The sequence below is a fragment of the Ambystoma mexicanum genome, chromosome 9 (genome assembly GCF_040938575.1).
Source record: "Ambystoma mexicanum isolate Mex_15411 chromosome 9, UKY_AmexF1_1, whole genome shotgun sequence".
NCBI lineage: Eukaryota > Metazoa > Chordata > Amphibia > Caudata > Ambystomatidae > Ambystoma > Ambystoma mexicanum.
Window position 1 is genome coordinate 1,036,296,025 of NC_090931.1, and position 20,561 is coordinate 1,036,316,585.

The 20,561-nt window shown below is 40.6% G+C and overlaps 1 protein-coding gene across 2 annotated transcripts in view; it reads left to right on the plus strand.

Moving 5' to 3' along the window:
* The window catches only part of FIGN (fidgetin, microtubule severing factor), a 316,802-nt gene that overhangs the window by 285,249 nt on the left and 10,992 nt on the right, over window positions 1–20,561 (plus strand). The window lies entirely within an intron of this gene.

Sequence of the window (20,561 nt, forward strand, 5' to 3'; positions counted from 1 at the left end):
ATTTGATAAGTTTGACAAGTGGAATGCTGTGTTTTTTCATATGTTTTTACCGCGATGTCCGCGGACATCGGCCGCTGTCCGCGAATCCAAGAGGGCTGGCGTTTCCAAAAATCAGACGCACTTCACGCTCATCAACCATCCAATCAGCGAACACGTTGCATGTCTGCAGACATGACGCAAGCCGTTTAGCCAATCAGAACACCGTTAGCGGAGCGAACAGGGAAGTGTGTCCACGGACTGGACATAGATATCACTAATTTTTTGTGACCTACATTTTGGTCATTTTTTTAAAAACTACTGGACGGATTTTCACTAAATGTACAAAAGCATGCTTTTGGGACCAAGCTGCTGCTCCTGCCGCAAATTTGGTAAAAATCCGTCCAGCGGTTTGGGCTGTAGGCGTGAGCAAAATTTTTTCCCCATTCAATCTACGTCAACAAAAATAAATGTTGGGACCCCCCCTATAACTTTGCCCCCCCCTAGACCAAACCTCACCAAACTTTGTAAAAAAATTCAGAGTGGGCCATATACTTTTTTTTGCAAAGTTTGGTGAAGATTCATCCAGGGAGACCGAAGTTATAAGCCGCCCAAAAAGTGTTCTTCCTATGGGATTAGCAATTTAACCATAACTAAACTGCCACTACCGTGGCCGTGTAATATATATTTGTAAAAGAGTTGCAGAAAATACTTTTAAAAATATAAGCATACCTGTACTGTGTATTCTTAGATGCAGATGTTGTATCCAGAAATAGAAATGTTGGAGAGTTTCACAGTAGTTTTTTATGCATATGGCTGTGATTAACAGGACATATGTACTCTCAAAGTGCAAGTGTACATCTTAAGTGTAGAACTGAGATGCCAGGGTTAGGTGTAGAGTTTTTGCATGTTATTTTGGATGGATGTGTCACTCTTTGAAAACAGCCAATGAGAGAGTGTTGAGAACATGAAAGTTGAAAGCAGTGCTCCAGATAAGATTTTGAGGTGGAAGTATTTTACTCCCGATTTTTAAACTTTGAGAGTAAATGTGATTTTAAGAGAGTAAAAATGACTTTTCTCCTTTGCAAGAGAGTAAAATGTATGTGACATCCAGCCGACGTGTGCAAAAACAGTATGGAAATCATTACTATGCGGAGGCTTTCAGCATTGTGACATAATACACCTTTCATTATTTCTCTAGGGTCTGGCCATTTGATCTCTCCTGTATATATTTAAATGTTGAAATCACAAAAGCCTAGCCAATTATATAGTAAAGCAAACATGAATTGTATTGTGTGTTTTGAGGTTCGATAGCAGAATTGTCTTTTGTTATTTAATGAAAGTCCTAATTTCCAGGAGTTATTGCTACCTAATGGAATGCCAATGTTATGATACAACAGTGCAGAGAGGCAAGGACTCCATGCTAAATTCTATATCTAATCTAATGGTCAATTGGTTATGTATATAGCAATTTTGACAAAGAGCTGTACATAGAACATATTTATCACAATTATCATCAAACCAAAGTTGGTACTGCTTTATCGACCTCGAAAGGATGAAAGGCTGAGTTGGACTTGCCGGGATTCAAACCCACAACCTACAGATCACGCACAGATTGCAGCAACGAGTGCTCAACCGGCTGAGCTATCTTATTGGCTAACATCCTTCAGAGGTTGGTTAACTGAGTATCAACTGAGGTATAATAATCACAGTACCTAGATGTATGAAGAACCATTTATGAAGCACTACATAAAGTTAAATACCTATCTGGATTATCACAGGGACAGGTTTTGCTGAGTTTCTATTTCAATTACCAATGTAACTTTCATTTGTTTGTTTTTAAACAGCCCTTGCACTTTCTTGAGAGTCAAGTTTTGGATGTTTTATTTGTAGTCTTGAAGATTTGAGAGGCTAGGACACCTGTGATTGGTGTAATGACAATCACTCACCCTTGAGCAAAGACTCGTCTGCCACTGACCAGTTATAGTAATGTACCCCATTGACTGCAAGGTTGAATGGATGTAAACTAGACTGTTCATAGTCATTTTACACACTGTTGTAAATTAAATTATAAGTGTAAACATTATCTGCCTCTGCATGATTATGCAAACATAAAAGGAACTCTGAAAAATGCAATTGTGCAATACTGGTTTGCTTTCACTGTACAAAAAAAAGCATAATTTGTTAAAAAAATATTAATTCTTAATTGCAACTTAGTTTTCCATCTTATTAATTATACAATCCTAAAATTCTAGGAAAATATGCACAGTGCTTCTGAAGCTGAATGGAAACAAACCATTCCTTTTATCACAGTGTGCAGTTTCTTTTTTTGAAAGGCTCTAGAGAAATACCTTCTGTTTCAGAGGTGGCTTGCAATTACATCCATGTAGATAAAAATCAAAAGAAGCCTTCTGGTTTCTGTCAAGTAACCTGACCTTTGCACTGCCCTCTGCTCTAAACCTGTGTGTAAATCTACACAGGAAAATAATAAAGCTGTCGTATTTACAAGATTTTCCGGAGGCCTGGTTGAAAGGGTAGAAGGGCTTCCCCCTGTGCTACGAGGTCTGCAGACACTACAGTAGTCTACAGATGGCACGTGCCACATCCGGGTCTTTCAAGGATGCCAGGCATGTAAAGGGGACTGTGGGGATTAGCTAACGAGGTGCTTGGGTTCTGGTTTACAGGAAGAGAGGGTACTAAATGTTTTGATTGTTGTGTGTAGGGAAGGTGGATGTGGCTATTGCTAAGAAAAAGCTTCCTTTGTGGATGTTGGGAGATTGTTGGATGAATAATTTGAAAAGGTACACTGAGTTGTGTGGTATCTCTGGCAATATTGGTTTGGAGGGAGTGGAGGTTTGGTGGTATACAGTGGCTGGGCTAAACCGGGTGAGTTTACTATCATTTTGTAATACTGTGGGTTACTTTCAATGACCAGATATTATTGTTGTTAATTGTGTAGGAAATAGTTTGGGCTAAGTTACTCCACTATATTTGGAGGTTGCATTAAATGATATGTTCCAAGGATTAATGTGGAAAATTATTTTTTCAGAAATACACCCAAGGGCAGTAAGGAGATGCCCAAATGTGTTTTGTGCACAACTATAAGAAGGTTGGCACCTTGTAAATAAAGGTCTATGTGCTTTTTTAAATGGTGTATGCTTGGCATTTTTTGAAAATGAAAACATCTAGTTGGACGGCGAATACACGTTTACAGAGTGATAGAGTGAAGTTTACTGATTTTGGGAATCAGATATATCAGACATATCTGGGTCACGTGTTTTTGTTCACTGACATATCTAAGCCAGGAGATTTTCTTCACTGACATTCAAAATATGAAAATCGAAAAGGTGCTATATATCTAGACGTTAACCTTCTTGCATGATCTTAAAGTACTTTCCTTATGTTTTTTAGATGAGTATATTCTTTAATACATTAATAGATCATGATAGGTCTCCCATTCACCCCTGACATCTTGTTACCAACATTATTAACACAACTCATTGTAGGGACTTTTTGTTAAAATTAATTTCATATGTGATGTCATCAATGGTGTCATCAATGACATTTGTGATGTCATCTTTGATGTCCTAGGTGTTAGTATTAGCAGTCCGCGGTGGTGACGTGAGTTATGGTTGCTTTGCTTACCATAACTGGTGAATTTCTGGGGTGTTTCGGTTTTACTTGTAACCATAATGCCCCTTTAACAATGTTTTTACACTGAAATTCAGAGGTTTTTATTAGTGCAACTTAACCATGACATCTGTTTAAAAAAGTTCTTTCTGTGAATTTCAGAGGTTTTTATGAATTAAAATGTTTCATGATGTTACGTCACTGTATATAAGTTATTAATAATTCCTCTTTTAACATATATCAAAGAACTGTAAACCTCCTTTAAGAAACAAAATTTTTGCAATGCATACTCATGTGTGTCGTTATCAGCAGTGCATGCTGGGGATACAAGTAATGGTTTAATTGCCTAGGGCATGAGGCTCTACCATGATCCCAGCCTCACCAAACCACCCCTGTTATCCCTGTTATCCACTGCACCTACCCTAGATGAGTGTCCACTATACCCTCATAATGTGACCAGTGGCCAGTGCTCATGGCTTGTAGCCATAGCCAGTGTCCACAATCCATGGGGCATGGGCTTCGGCCATGTCGCATGCTCAAATAAGTAAATCAGAGTAGGTGTTTGTCCTTGCCGAGGGCCAGGCCCACTGTCCATGCACCAAAGTTGTATCACTAGTTTTGTACTTACATTTTGACACTTTGGAAAAATAAAACACAAGACAGATTTGCAAAAGCATGCTTACAGGTCCTTGCTGATGCCCCTTGTGCAGGTTTGTTGTAATTCAGTCCAGCACTTAAGGCTGTAGCCACAAGCAGAATATTTTTTACCATTCAAACCAAGGGCTTCAGGGTCAGGTCTAAAATGATATTGCAAAATTTCATGTAGTTTCATTGAGTGGCACCAGAGTTATAAGCCTTCCAAAAACTGCTTTTCACCAACCATGTAATGCAGAAATATGCATGGATGTTCCCAAACATTTGAGATGTTTGCAAACATCACATGAAGGGCCCTGAACATATGAGGTGTTTGCGGACTTCAGAGAATAAAAATCACATAATTTCTGACTTTTTATGGCCATATCCCATCCCATCCTCATCACCCTCACCTCCCCAGAGATGGTTGCATTTGTTTGACAAGTGCAATTTCATGTTTTTTAATGTGTTTGCTGCATTGTCTGCAGACTATGGGCACTGTTCGTGAATCGAACATGGTGTCCATTTTAAAACTTTTGATGCCACTCATGTTTTTAAATGACCAATCAGCGGGTGTGTAGGATGTCTGCGAACATCAAGCTGCTCTCTAATTGGTCCAGATGACTCTGCGGACCTCGAATCAGGAAGTGAGTGCGCGGACCGGACCCAGATATCACTATTTTTTTTGTACCTACTTTTTGCCCATTTTTAAAAAATCTACTGGATGGATTTACACCAGATTTGCAAAATCACACTTTCAGGACCAAGCCGCCACTCCTGGTACAAATTTGTTGAAAATCCGTCCAGCAGTTTGGGCTTTAGGCGCAAGCAAAATGTTTTTTTCCATTGCATCTATGAGGATTTCCACACATTTTGGTACCCCCTATAAGTCTGCCCCCCTGGATGAAACAGTACCAAACTTCACAGAATCATTCTAAGGGGGCCATATACTTTTCCCACAAAGATTGGTGAGGATTCGTCCAGGGGGGTTAAAGTTTTAAGCCGCCTAAAAAGTGCTCTTTCTATGAGTTGAGCAACTTAAATATAACTACACGGCCGCTACGGCAGGCCCTGTGTGTGTATGTATATATATATATATATATATATATATATATATATATATATATATGTATATATATATATAATATCGCCCTATAGTTAAGGAGTTATGGTGTCCGGAGACTTCAGCAGCAGCCACACGCTGTCTTGCATGTGGAAAAACTTCCCACAATAGCGTTCAAATCAGAAGATACGAACAACGACCATCCACACAATGTCCATGCCACGTTTTTAAACCAAAGTCTGCTTGCTGTTTAACTGTCCACACGCATTCGCAAATAAGAAATGCTAAGGTGATTCATTCCACCAGTTCCTCTACCTTTCAACATGGGGTTCCCACTCAATATTGTTTTGAATCCGGGGACGGTTCATTGATTGCCGCCAGCCCTGATGCACCGTACAGGACTCTGAAAGATTGATCTACAACCCAAAGTTTTAAGCAATTTATAGCTTTTCTAGACCCAGAGGAAAGGATCTACTTTCCTTGCTGCCGTGAGTATTCCACAAGTGCAGTCATACAACATCACATCCCTGCACGAGACACAGGGTTTTTTTTCTGCCCTGAGGAAGGCATTGAATGATGCTACCAATCACAACACACCGAAACCTGTTTTAATGCCCACGAGACAACTAAAGGCACTGTGAAAAACATAGATTAGAATCATGCACGTAGGCAGCTTTGTTAGACATGATCATTGATTAATGGTACCTCTACATCCAGGGTAATGATAAACATACCCTGCATGTAGATGTTTAGACATGAACATTGTTCAATCATGCATAGCAACCTCGGGTAACGCTAAACACACCCTACTGTAAATCACACAAAAAAGTGAGCAAATACTATTGTGCACATCTTGTATTCCCTGAAAATTGGATTCAGGGCTACATCCTGTATTTCACTAGGTTTTGTGATCTGTGTTTGTGTATTGTGCGATGATCTTTATTATTATTTTCTGTTTACTGTTCTTGACTCCACATTTGATTTCATAATTTGTATTTTGCAACATATGTTTTCTGTAAGGATAGGTACGTTACCACAATTAATTTAAAAAAGCTATGATTGAGAAACACATGAGATACTCTTTGTGACTTCTCCAGAACATTGCCAATCCTATTCAATGATTTGAATGGATACAACACATTGAGTTGTTTTGCAGAGTGGTCATATTAGTTGTTTTCTGCACCCGTAGCACGTTTGCCCACAAAGGGTATCCCCCATGTTTTTGTTGTAAAGGAGTTAAGGTGAGTCATACTCCCATAGGAACCTCAAAGAATTCTACTGTTCATAACCTTTGATTTTTGTGATGGATTAGGACGAAATTGTCATGTTTGTTAGGGATGTCTAGGCCCCTCCATACTGCAAAAAAAGTTATTAAGAAGACAAAACAAAATCCAAAGTTGCGGCCTACTTCCTGTTCATTTTCCCTCAGACAAATAAGGGCAGTTTTTGCCAGACCGCACAGCCCAACTTTCTGAACGTATTTGGACCAGGTCTGAAAAAACTTGGGCATGAAGCATTTAACAGAGGCCTTTTTGTGGATTGGGGTTATTCTGTGCAGTAGTTTTTTAAATATTTGATGGAGGAGGGGGTGCCCGCTTTTAAACAATATAAGCTATATCTTGAGTAAATGACCAGAACTGGGGTTTTTTAGAAATAAAACAGCCGCCATATATAGCTGAGGAGTTCCAAATATAAATAGGGAAAAAAACATTTGCAGGTCAAAATAAATACAAATGTCATTTGTAGAAGTGGGGTGGCTAGAGGTCACCAAGTGAAATTTGGGAGTTGGTGGGGGTCTAGAGGCTGAGTTTGCAACACAAAGCTTTTCTGTAACCTTGGCTATAGCTGCGAATAGCTGACATTTCATAGCAAGCTTCGTTAGTGGAAGCAACGTGTGTTGTGGAGGGAATGGGAGAGGGCATGATGTGAGGAGGCCATCATGGGTGTGTGGGGTGCATGTACAGAGGTTGGGGGCGCAGGATGAGGGCCAGATGGGCAGAAAAGCATTTGTTCCTCCTCCTGTTTTTCCGATATTCGCAGCTATAATGACTATAGGTAGCCGAGGGTATGTTTTTTAAAAATAGATATTTTTGCAGCTACAGTGACGTTGGGGATGAGGAATCACTGGCCCATGACCAGTGACAAGATAGGCACCCAGGACTCCCATCCATGCATAACTTTTTTCAGATGGCGGATGCAACCACTTTGGATTTTTTTGAGGCTGGCAAACTTGATCAAGTATTTGGCTGCCGGGATTTTGCTCGGCTTGTCATGTTCCCAGTGCAGATGCTTACCCACAAGGCCATAGGCACTTGTCTTGTATTGGGATTTTTGTTCTCTAACTAATTATATATATTTTTTTTTACAGATTGAAAAGTGCAAATTATAAAATAATCACTGTGCACATATTACTGTGATCATGGCTAGTGTCCCTATATCTGCGCACCTACTGTATCCCACCTTCACTACATCCACCAAACCTCCTCCACCCTCTCTACCCCAACCATCCACCATTCTCCCTCCCTCTTTATTCTCTTCCATCTTATTTAGCCCAGTCTACCCCACCTACTCCCCCTACTTACATCTTTTGTACCACCATTGTATCCCCATTCATGTCTTTCCCCATCCATACACTCAACCAACACACCCTCTACCCCGACTGAGCCTCCCCCACCCTCTTGAACCCTACGCACCCACTCTACTAATACAGAATCTGTTCATGCCTCTGCACCGTTATCACTCTATCTCTTATACTGTATATATCTCAAAATACAAGGACTTCTGAATACACACATATGCGACTACGTTACAAGCAATGTGATTGGACAAACCGCACATGTGGTTAGTCACAGCAATGACTGGAGTGCATAATATCAATTAATCTTTCTAGAGTAGATTAAACAAAATTGTTATTAACATCTAATGTCTGTAGGTGGCCAAAAAAGGACGCACAGAGATTTGAAAAGAAGTATTTTAATGACAATGTAGAGATAAATAGAATATTTGAAAGTGAACTTTGATTTAAAAGAAAAAAAAGGGATTGCACACTGCACACAAGCTTCTGTGCAAATAGAAGTATTAAATAACAATACACATTTTGAAAAACATTTTAAAGGTGAAGTGTAGATTATGAAATTTCATTATTAACTTATTACATGTTTAGGTGGCCAAAACAAGGACACACACATATTTTACAAGAAGTATTGAAATGACAGATTCTTAGTGAAGCTTGTAGTAAGTTTTGATGTATTTACATATAGGGAATTGCCTTGTGTCTACCTATTATTTCAAAAAATGTTACGACTAGACATTAAAAAGATTTACACTCAAAATAATTGTACAAACTTAGCATGTCTTCATAATTTTATTTGTAATACTGAAGGCATAGTTAGGTTATATGTCTCTATTTCCTAGTTAAGGTTGCATAAACTGCTGTGTAAATGTAATATAATTTCAAATGAAACAATGTTTGTACAGAAATGAAACATTAGTTTCGTGTATATAGTTATGTGTATGATACTATTATTGTACTTAAGATAAATAAGATGTACAGAGGTTTATTTGGAGGTACACCAACCATTGACGTTGAGGGCAATTCTATTTAGAATTGTCTGATGCAAAACCAGATTTATAGTTACCTAAGTGCTTAGTGTAGCTGTTGTGCACTTGCAGTGTTGTTTACCATGTTTTATTATCTCTTGTCCCTAAAGCAGCCTCTACAAACTTCCCCCTTTTTCCAAGTGTAGTTCTCTTAATCCCCACTATTATTAAATATAGGGTGCATAGTTTTCTTGTTCATTGCTTAAAAAAATTGAACTGGAGGTATTATGAAATGATTGTTTCAATGTCCATAGCTACGCTCCGCTCCCTTTTGGATAGGAGCATTAGCCTTTTTAGAGTTTGATGTAGGATGGTTATATTAATAATGATGCATGGTATGCGCTACATTGATGCTGAAAAAGTAGAAAGAACTGCTAGGATCTTCCCTTTCATTAGGCTTGTAATTTGTGGGCCATGTTGTTCATGACCAATGTAGCCATATAGGGGCTGATTCGTGGAATGTTTTCCTATGGGAACCATTATAAAACCCTTCCATGGATCAGGCCCATAATGTGCATTTATTGCAATCTTAATATCCTCAGTAAGACTGTCATATAGAAATGTTTGCACAAAGTGAGATACAATTTAACGTCCCTGCAACTAACATTTTTCCTTAAAAAAAATATATATATATATATCTTTTTTTAATGATAATTTGATTTGGTAATCTGTGCTTGAGATAATGACTAGCTAATGCAACTTTAATGGCATACCACTATCCTTTTTAGCATTGATTGAACAGTTTGTGCTTCATTAGCACACCATTAATTGTATTTATAATCATGATCTGTGCACCGATAGTCAACTATAATTTGTTGTTTGATGTAACTTGAAATGGTTTGAAAGACTCTATCATTAACACTGTAATTAAAAGACTGTGAACTGCTTGTAATATGTGGAATAGATGGTGTACGTTTTCACGTGTGATTGTTATGTGTACACACAGCAAGTGGTATCTTTTGCAATGATTATTTATTTAAGAAATATAACACACACCCATTTTCAACGTCCTCTCCTTCTGTGGTTAGCTTATGTGGACGATTTGTTTAATTTTTGACAACACGCACATAGGGCTGCAAAATCTGCTTGATGACTTTTCAAACTTTGTGAAAGGATCACTCTCTGTCCATTAACCAAGTTAAGACAAAGTTTGTGCAGTTGTCTAATACTAGGAAGAAAGTCTCCTTTAAGTGGTACATACAGAAGGAAAATGCAGAGAGGATCAACTCACACCTGTATCTGGGCTTCCTGATTAACTCTAAAAATGTCAAAGCGTTGATTTGTTCCTGGTTGCATGCAAAGACCATGAAATTAGTGAACCAGTTATGTAGAGCGGACTCGAGATATGGCAAATTCTCTCTTTTGCCAGCATTTCATGTTTACGAATCAAAAATCATCCCAAAGGTCTTGTATGGGATTGAAGTGTATGACTTGTCAACAATTAACTATTTGTCTTTTTTGCACCCCTGATATGGAGAAGATTTCTTCATCTCCCAAACTCAATCCTTTATTCGGCGATTTGTTGTGAACTGGGTCTAACATCTTTAAAGGCCAGAGCTTCTTGGAGATATTTGGGATCCTGGCCCCAGTTGATACCTTGCTCCACCTTGTTCTGAATGTGATGTTCCAGGGAGGGGGTTTGACAGCACTGAGTGATCTTGAGGAGTTTTCAGTGAAGATTCTGACTAGGATTGGTTGTGGGTGCCCTGAATTTCTTGAAATTCCTTGCAAGGAAAGCGAGCACTCTATGACGCAGACTGGGTGCACACAGTGGAGGAGTTTCATCATTATCCCATGATGATTCATTTAAGAGGCGACCATACAAAAAGGGGTACATAAGCCCCCTTTCTCTTGATTTATCTAGGCAAGGATAGGGCCTCATTACAACCCTGGCGGTATGGGTTTAATGGTGCCGGTAAAGCTGCCGGCACCGTTAAACCCATACCGCCTCAGTACGAGGTTCTCTCGTGGGACCCGCTCTGGACGTCTGATCAGACCAGACGTCCTTTGCGGGTCCCGCGAGGGGACCAGCACGCTTACAACAGGCCCATCATTAACGGGCCCGTTATTAGCATGCTCCCCATTCCCATTGAGCCCTATGGGGGCTCAAATGGGAATGGGGATTGTCCGGTTCCGGGTTCCCTGAATGGGGAAATATCGGGCCCTCCAAAGTCGGAATGGCCCGGTATTTCCCCATTCACGGACCACGGACACGGATCCGAATTTGGAGGCAGCATGGCTACCTCCAAACTCGTAATGAAGCCAGTCTTTTTATGCATTTTCGTTTGAATATATTCTGCACAAAGGAGGTTGTACTTAGAAATGGCGCTGTGAATGAGGAGCTTCATTATTGCAGATTTTCTGGGGATGGGAGACATAGGGAAAAGTTACAGCATTTGATGGTGCATTGCAGTTCTTTGCAGGCTTTGAGACAGGGGGTCTTTACAAGGTATGTTAGTAGTACCAACTGTTTGGGGTCGACAACATGTAATTATTGGTTGTTGGGGTCAACGACCTCTGCTGTGATTTTGGTGTAAACTTTTAAGATCTTTGAACATTGACGCTGAATTTAGATGATTGCCTGCTCATTTTGTTTGGAATTAGTATTAATTTTCTTTCTTTTTCTTTTGAGATTTAGGTATACTGATGTGTAACTTGATGATTTTGTTGTAGTTTGCTATTTTTTGTAATCTTGTTAAAGGTTAAACTTTTTTTCTTTTTAACCAAACACACCCATTTTATAATCAGATCAACTAATTGCCCACTTTGTATTCTTTTGCATAGTATGACACTGATGTTTATGGATAACAAAGTCCACATCCTAAATAAAACACGATCTGATTTTATAAGTAATCACCTTTTTTATTGCACAGTGGTGTGGGAATGCAAAGTTAGGTGATTGCTCTTCTGTCTGTCTGTGTGCAGAATAGTACTGGGCCTAATTCACAGAAACATTTTATAATGGCAAAACCCCATTTAAAAACGTTCCGTGAATTAGGCCGCCTTCTTGAATTCCAAAAGGGTTGACTGTAATATAAGATGAAAGGTTGAAAATGTGTAAAAACACGCCTACATAAAAAAGTACAACTGGTAAAGCAACTTTGTCATATTCTGTGAGCTCAAAGTGACAGTACATATTAATCAATTTGCAACTATTTGCATCATATTTGCATTCAATATACAGAAACGTTAAAGAACACCACTTTGGCCCAGGAGGATAGCTCTGTGGCAACTCAACACAGAACAACACAGGTTTGAATTCCCATCCAGACTTTTTTTACTTCACCTTCTGCTCCTTGAAATTCTTTTCATAACTTTTACCTTTAAAATGTCATATAATGGTTGTCAGTTCCCCTAGTACCAGTCGCACCAGTAGCTTAGTGAGGTTAGCCCTGTACTCTGGTTAAGTTGAGCATCCTCTGTTGGAAAAATCTAGATGAACAGGGATGTCATTTGGAGGTCGCTCCTGCGACCCCTGAGGTCTTGCTTGCTACCTCTGTGATGTCCCGTGTTAATCCTAAAAAACTCCTTGTCTTTGGGCAGCACCATGTAGTTCTTTTTTTCTGGAGTAGCTGGCTTTCTTGTTCAGGCCTCTTAAAAAAACAGGGGGTTCCACAAGTGTCACACTTTGAGCAGTGACCCTAAATAAGAACGAATAGGAATAACACATCATTTGTCTTTCTGGAATTCTATACAATAATTGCTAGACTCATTAAAGGTTCATTTCGGGCACTGATTTAGTTTGTTAACACCTCGAATTCACAATGCAGACAAAAACTTCCAAAAAGCATTTAAAGTAGAATAATCATACATTTCGGACTAGGTATTTTGCTTTTTGCAGTAACGTGTTTTTTTTTCTGTCATTGTCTCTGTTATGATCATCAAAAGACATTCCATCTCGGTGTCCTCGGTCATTTGACAAAATCCTTGTGCCTAAAAGCTTATGTACAGTGTAGAAATGTTTGACGATAGCACATGATTTCATTGTTCCACAATTAATGCTTTGTTGTAATGTGTCTATCGTTCTTCTCTCCATGGCATGCTGTTCAGGATGTTTGTTTGCATGTATAAGCTAACGAGTGTCCAGAGTATGGGATGCCATGTAAGTGTGCCCCGTTCCCTGAACTACTCTAAATTCTTTAATACACCGTTATGAACCCTCTCAATGGTATTTATTTTGCCAACCTATGAAACCTGAAATGTAGATCCACGCAGGCTTGATATATGGCCAACTTTGCACCAGACCTGCAGATGAACTGGCCTGCTCTTAGATCTCATTTACCAGTTTAATGGTATTCACTGCATAGTGTAATTTGCTTTCTGACTTTGAGAGCATTCAGACATGTAATTGCTCATTTTACTATAGCTGGTAAGATAGTTCAGTAGGTTGAGTGTTTGCTGCTGCAATGTGTTTGCAATCTTCAGGTTGCAGGTTTGAATCCTGGCAAGGCCAACTCAGCCTTTCATCCTTCTTACATTGATAAATGAGTACCAGCACAGGTTGGGTGATACTGTATGTATATTTTTTTGTATATATAAAGCGCTTAAGTGTAAGTGCTATATAATAACACATCATTATCATTTGGCCTTGGTCGTCTACTTGCATTCACAATAATTTGGCAATATGGGCCTATACACACTGTTATTAATGATACATATGGTGATCCATTCTTGTATGATATGTGTATCACATTACAGTGATATCGTAACCATATTTTTGTAGTGTACTTAGAAACAATCCTATGTGATGCCACTTCCTGTTTTGACAGGGGCCTCCCGTGCTGTCACTTTGGGGTGGGGTCAAATTACATCACTTCCTGTTAGGTCATCAGAGGTCAATGGTTTTGTGATGTCACTTCTGCTACCTCTGGCATTTTGGTGAAATGGCATCCCTGACTATGAATCATTCGCAGTGAGACTGCTAATTATTGTCCAGATATAATAAAGTCGACTTTATATTTCTTAAACGTAATGAATCAGTGTTTTAATCAAGTACCAGTAACGTTAGTCCGAAATGCACACATAGTCACTACTTTGCCAGCTATAACCTTGCGCTGGGGGTTAATGCTGTATGTTTGTGCATTCAGCATGTATGTTGCTCATCCCTACTCTGGTGCGGGCGCGTGTAACTGCGTTTTGCCCTCGGAATCCGGGCCCTGACAGTTCTATAAATCTCCTCAAATGTCAGGCTCCAGCTTCTGAGCGCCCAGATCACTGCAGTGCTCTGTGCTCAGTAACTATTTAACTGACAAAAGGAGCGAACAATGGCACCATACAAATGAGGCGAGCGACTAATGAATTGATGCTTCGCTTTGGCAGGCTGCATTAAAGACCCCCTTCGTGTTCTCTTCTGGTTTAATGGCTTGGAGTAAATCCCCCGGGCACCAGGACGGGTTAGTTACTGGTAATTCACAGTTGCTGCGCAGCGACCCACTCGTAGTTTCCACCAGGCTATAACCTCCTTTGTCCGGTCCATGTGGCAATGTGAGACTGTCTTTCTTATGTTCTAAACACTGTAGCAGTCGTTGTCTGCACACATCTGATGCAATGGCCTCACCCTGTTTTATCTTTTTAGACTCACGGTGCAATTAGTGTTAGATCAATATTTTTTTTGTTTGCCATGTGATGCATTTCTAAATGTGTGATCTCATTCACGGCTTGTGTGTTGCTTGTCTTGTGTTCCCTGGGGAGTATAGAGCGGTATTACAGAGAGTCTGCCCCCGTGCAATTGCACCATTAGCACTAGTGTGAAAATTGCAGTGGCGCAAAAACATATTCCTTCAATTATTGTTTTCATTACTGCACTATTTCCTCCAGACGTTTTTCCTGGTGCAAAACATATTGGAAGAATATATATATATATAAATATATATATATATATATATATATATATATATATATATATATATATATATATATATAAATATAAACTTTCTGTAACAACACAATTGATCTGCGTATCAGAACCTCTTGACAGAAAACGTATTAGGGACGGTTGATTTTGAAACAATGTTGACACGACGCTGAGCTTGTTTTGCGTAACCATTTGACTGTGTTGGCAAACGAGAGGAAAATTAACAGCGCCTTTGTAATTTTGAATAAAAATGGTAGCAGTTGCGTTTATTGAATTCGGATAGTAAAACGACACCCCAAACAGACATGCTTTGAAGAGAGTGTGTTTAAACGGAAGTACTTAGGGATGTTCCACGTTGTTTCGTTTATTGTGTAATTACTGCAATCCTTCCCACCTTGTTTTCAGGATTTCGAAATCATTAGTTGAAAGCTTGACAGCCGCGCCGGCCCTGGCAAGATTCGCTTTGAGTAAAACCTTGTAAATTAACACAATTAGCACAGCATCATCCTGCCAATTAACTTCCAGTGTCTGGTACAGCGGTTCTGCAAACAAGGGAGACGGAGTCAGGAGGGAATCCGCGTGCCATTCCCACACCGGAAAGAATGCTGCGCTCGGTGTAGCTCACCGAGGCTAAGCTGGCCATGTCAGATGCCAGAGACGGGCGGCGAGGAGCTAAAGGGGTTGCGGTCGGGGGAGAACAGGGGGCGGGGAGTGCTGTCAAAACAGACCGCAGACATTCAGAAGGGAGCGGATGTTCCAGAGGCTTCGTTTACTCTGGGACACCTTATCGGCGATTCAATGCCAGAGGGCAGCGTCGGGTAAAATCACTTTTAGTAACATGCCCGATTACCGGTGTTTGCGTATTCAGCTGCGCTTCTCGGTGGCTTCTGCAGGCTGCCCTGGCTGGCGGCGGCGGGAATTGCCGACAGCTCGCAGGTCTGAATGTGTATCGCGATTACAGGAACACAAGTAACAGCAATGAACTATCCTGCAGATGGGCACGGCAGCTAGTCTCCCCTTCTCGTCCCGCATTCCAAGCTCCTATTATTTGCCGCGGAAGCTTCCAGGGTTAGCTGCCTAGCGCTGTTTTTATTTAGCTGTGCCCTGGAGACTGCAATGAGGGAAAAGTAGCAAGGATACCGGCAGACAAGCGATGCCTGTGTATTTTTTTTTTTTTTGCCACATCCTTAACAACAGAACCGAGAGGCAGAAAGGAGCCAGTTGTAATTCATACCGAGTTGTAGGCTTTGTGTGATGAAGGCGACAGAGCGCTGCCTGGGAGATTGCTTTGCTGCACTCCACGAAGCAGATTCGAAACTGTCGCGGACCACTTTAGATGAGAGTTGGATTATGGAATGACCTGCAATGTCTGTGTCATTTTGTTCGGCGCAGGGTGCATTATACTCCGCTAACTAGGGGCTCAGTGCCAAATCAGAGGGGTACCCTAGCTGTGCTGCGTCAAATGTGTGTCTTAATCTGATATTGCTAAACATATCCATTTAAAACAGTATAATATGAAGAGACAGAATAGATGGGGTTTGATAGGATTAATATCCAAACGGCAGTGTGGTGTGTGTGTGTGTGTATAGACTGCAATCCAAACAGCTAATATGCACTGTAAGAAAAATTAGGGTTGTACAGGTATTGCGTTTCAGAAGCACATAAAAAGACAAATCAATAATATACAACCATCTGGTGGTGGGCACATACAGAGCTGACACATAACCTCTGCTGCAGGTACTAGTCTTCCTCCTTAATATCAAGGCACATTAATAGCATTCAAGTGGAATGTGCGGCTATAGGCCATACCGCATATCAAAACGTGCCCAGAGATGATATAACAACATTGTGATAGGTGCTGCTGCTTAAACAACATTCTCAGAAGTGCACGAATATGGGAGTTTGTCCTCATATGCCTTATGTGTCCTCATAGTTCTAGACTCCGTGGTTAAGTCATTCTCGTATGTATGGTCTCGAAGATGCGCGGTCATTCAGCCTTTAGATCCCAGGTGGGTTTGTGAGTAGTACTAGTTAATCTTTTATGTTCTGCAACTGGAGAATAGTGACATTATTTCAGTCGAAAGCAACGTTTTATATCTATGCACAGTATATAGTATTCATCAAAAAGAATGCGTTAATTAGGACACCATCAGACATTTATTTGTGATCTTCCATAGTCTTCGCCACGGCCCCACGCAGAGAAGAAATTAAACATATATTCATCTTAAATTATGTCCATACATATAACTATATATATATACTGCATATTGGTGTAAATGCTTATGCCATTGTTTGATGAACTTTGCAATTTAATATAAATCAAAAAATATTTTCACATGGCAACTGGGCAACTGGAGAACATACCAACTATGCTGAAATGGCTGACTGAATCTCTTCCTTTGGCCTTACAAAAACAACGAGCAGCAACCTTAATGTCCTGGAACACTCAGGGCTTTTCCCATATTTTAACTTCAACAGGGTCACTGCCTTACATAGTTCAACATACCTCGTTTCTATTGCAGGAGACCTGGCTGTCATCTCCTAATGTGATGGATGGCTTGAGCATTTACCAGTCCTACGCTAAGAAGGGACCCAGGGGAAAACCCTATGGAGGTTTAATCACGGGCATAAATAATTTTTACAATACTCAAATGATATTGAGATGGTCTCATATGCTGGCAGTGGAAGCCCTCATGCCGCTGGGGAGTTCTTATGCTAAGTTGCTATTAGGAAATGTCTACAACTCTCCGGGGTCTATCTATAGGGAGCAATTGCATAAAGAACTGCAAGAAACATTTGTGAATTGGGACAGTGGTCAGAATCCTGTTCGAAATGTGCTGGCGGGTGAGCTAAATTGCAGTTGCATAGAGGCTCTGGGCACATAGGTAGAGGGGACGCTCTCAGCAAGAAGCACCATGGTGATGAACAAGATGGACAGTGAGGGGCAGGGCTGGATGAGATTCTTACCCTCTTTGGAACTGGAAATGATGAATGGACGTACGAAGAGCGACTGCCCTGGAGGTCAGGCAAATCTGTCGCTACTCTAGATTATATTTTTGTGAATACAACTTTGGCTTTGCGGGTGGAGGACTTTGGTGTTCGCCTAAATTCTTGAAGTGACCATGAGGCGATAGTGCTTAGCCTTGTGTCTGAGTTTACACGACCTAATGCTAAACATATGGGGGAGATGGGAGTAAACCACGGTGGTAACAGGTTAAAATGGTCCGATAATAATATCATAAAAGACATATGAGCTACAGCCCCCCTGGAGAGGCCCGATATCCGATCATTTCAGAACATGACAAAGGGTGATATTGAGGACTGGATATAGACCTTCTCAGTTAACCATGCAGGGACAAAGGCGACAGTTCTGGCCAAAGGATATAAAGTATATAAGTCCTATGATAAAGTAATTCGAGATGCTAAATGTAAGAAGAGATCTTCGGGGGCTAGAAATAGTTAACCTCCCTACTGATGCCCCCCTCAAACACAGGAGAGCATTAAAAAATGCCTACTGCAGTTGGGTGAAAAGGCGCTGATGGGCCAGGAACAATGTAGCCTGTCAAACTATGGCCGCAATCCTTGCCAGTGGGAACACGCATAGCATCTGGGCGAGATTGGGGGAAGCCAGGGGAAACACTAACTATAACATGATACATTCCATTGAGAACAGTGAATGGATACACTTTCTGGGGGATCGCAATATAATGGTGCAGGAACCCACCCCTGCAGGGGTGGACTTTAAACCTATTGCAACAGCTGTTAAGATTATAGAGGAAGATATTTATAGGAAAATTAAGATCTTGAAATCCTCTTGTGCACCGGGACCTAATGGCCTGGCGAATGCTGTCCTGTGCCATAACTCCTTCTTTTCGTCCTCCTTACTTAAAATCTTGTTTGATAAGGTACTGGCTGAAGGCAAACTCCCTACCTCCTGGCAAACTGCCCACTTGGTACTGATTTAAAAAAAGGCTCCCCTCTTGAACCTGGTAATAACCGGCTGTTATCCATGTTGGACTCCTCTGGGAAGTTGTTTGCTTCATTTCTACTTAAATAACTTCAATCATGGGCCGAACATGGAAACACAATGGACAAATTCCAGAGCAGGTTTCGCGCTTAGTACTCTACGGTCCATAACCTCCTCCTCCTCCTTGGCCATATGGTTGAACAGGCACAAGTAACTAACAGGCCCCCTCTCCATGCAATTTCTGACAATCTTAAAGCAGCTTTCGACAGTTAGGAGGGAACTACTATGGAGGAAATTAGATCTCTTAGGCAGTCCATTGGGTCTTTTGTACTTTTTGAAATTGCTCCACACTAATAATATGGTCCATCTTAGGCTGGATAATAGTGGAAAAATGACTCCCCCGGTCATGCAAAATGTTGGAGTCAAACAAGGTTGCGTACCAGCACCAATCCTGTACAATCTTTTTGTTTCCGATCTTCAGGACTATCTGGCCCCGAAAATTGGCGACTCTTACTGTTGTGTCCTGGCATATGTTGATGACTTGGTTTTATGAGACCGCACTTTCAACGGTATTCAGCGGACTGCCCGAGGCCTGTGAGAATATGGAAAGAAAAATAGACTAGTCATTAATAACGACAAAACCCAAATTATGCTATTTATAGTTAAGCAGATATCAAGGCCAAGACTTCTAATTCTAAATACCGAGATTAGGTGCACTTAAGTATATAAATACTTGGGGATAGAATTCAAAGTCAGAAGGGGATATAACATCTTTATTGAAACCCGGGTAAGAAAGGCTGTTCAATTTACAGCATTGTTTAGTCAGTCTGCCAGGAAACGGCTATTCTCTACTGGTCATTAGACAGCTTTACATGCAATGCTTGGTCCCGGCATTCATCTATGGACTGGAGAGCCTAATGGAAATTGACCTGGAATGGCTGCAATTAATTGAAGGTAAATTCTGGAGAAAGCTATTGGGTCTCCCTAGCTGTGTCCCAATGGCTATCTTGAGATTGGAACTAGGCTTCCATTCTCTGACATCTATGGTACTGAAGAAGAGGCCAATCCTAATTATAAAACTGATGAATTGGCCCTCTAATCCATTATTAAGCAGCTTGGGCACTATGCTGCAGAGATCGGAAACCAAATTGGGCCTTAGTAGTGAAATGGCCTACTTACTTAAGGTAATTGGCTGGAACTCCACCTGGGGGAAAGATAATTCCAATCTCAGACAGCATCCTACCAAACACCTGGACCTATGGGACTGGGGTGAAAAGTTTAAGCATCTGGCATCCCTGAAAAGTTATGGGTTTGTAACGGAGGTCCTTTACACCAATGAAAAGATGCAACCTTATCTTGCACTCTGTCCATCTAAAGCCTTGAGGAGATTTATTCTTCTTTTACAAATTAATATGCTCCCGGTGTTGGCCGTAATGGGCCCGGCCATGGCCATGCCTCTCTTAGAAGGTTCTTGCTGCATTTGTGGTGATAGTGCCACTCAGGAGACGTCCAGACATGTTCTCACTATGTGCAACAGTATGGGGAAGGTGTATATGAAACACTTTAGTACATTTGTGCACCTCCAGGACTCGATAGAAGGCTCCAAATTCTGGAAGAATTGTATAAACGCACAGAATGGGAGCAAGCACATTGCACTTTTCAGGGTCTGGAAGGTGGTGGAGACACATCTAAATATGGACTAAATTGGAAACTATAGTAAGATCTGATCTAACATATATTCAATTCCTATACCAACATGGGTAACACAAATTAACAACATAGAAGTGCTTTGAGTAAAAACAGGTTTATTTGCTTGGCAAATTAATATTTGCCATGCC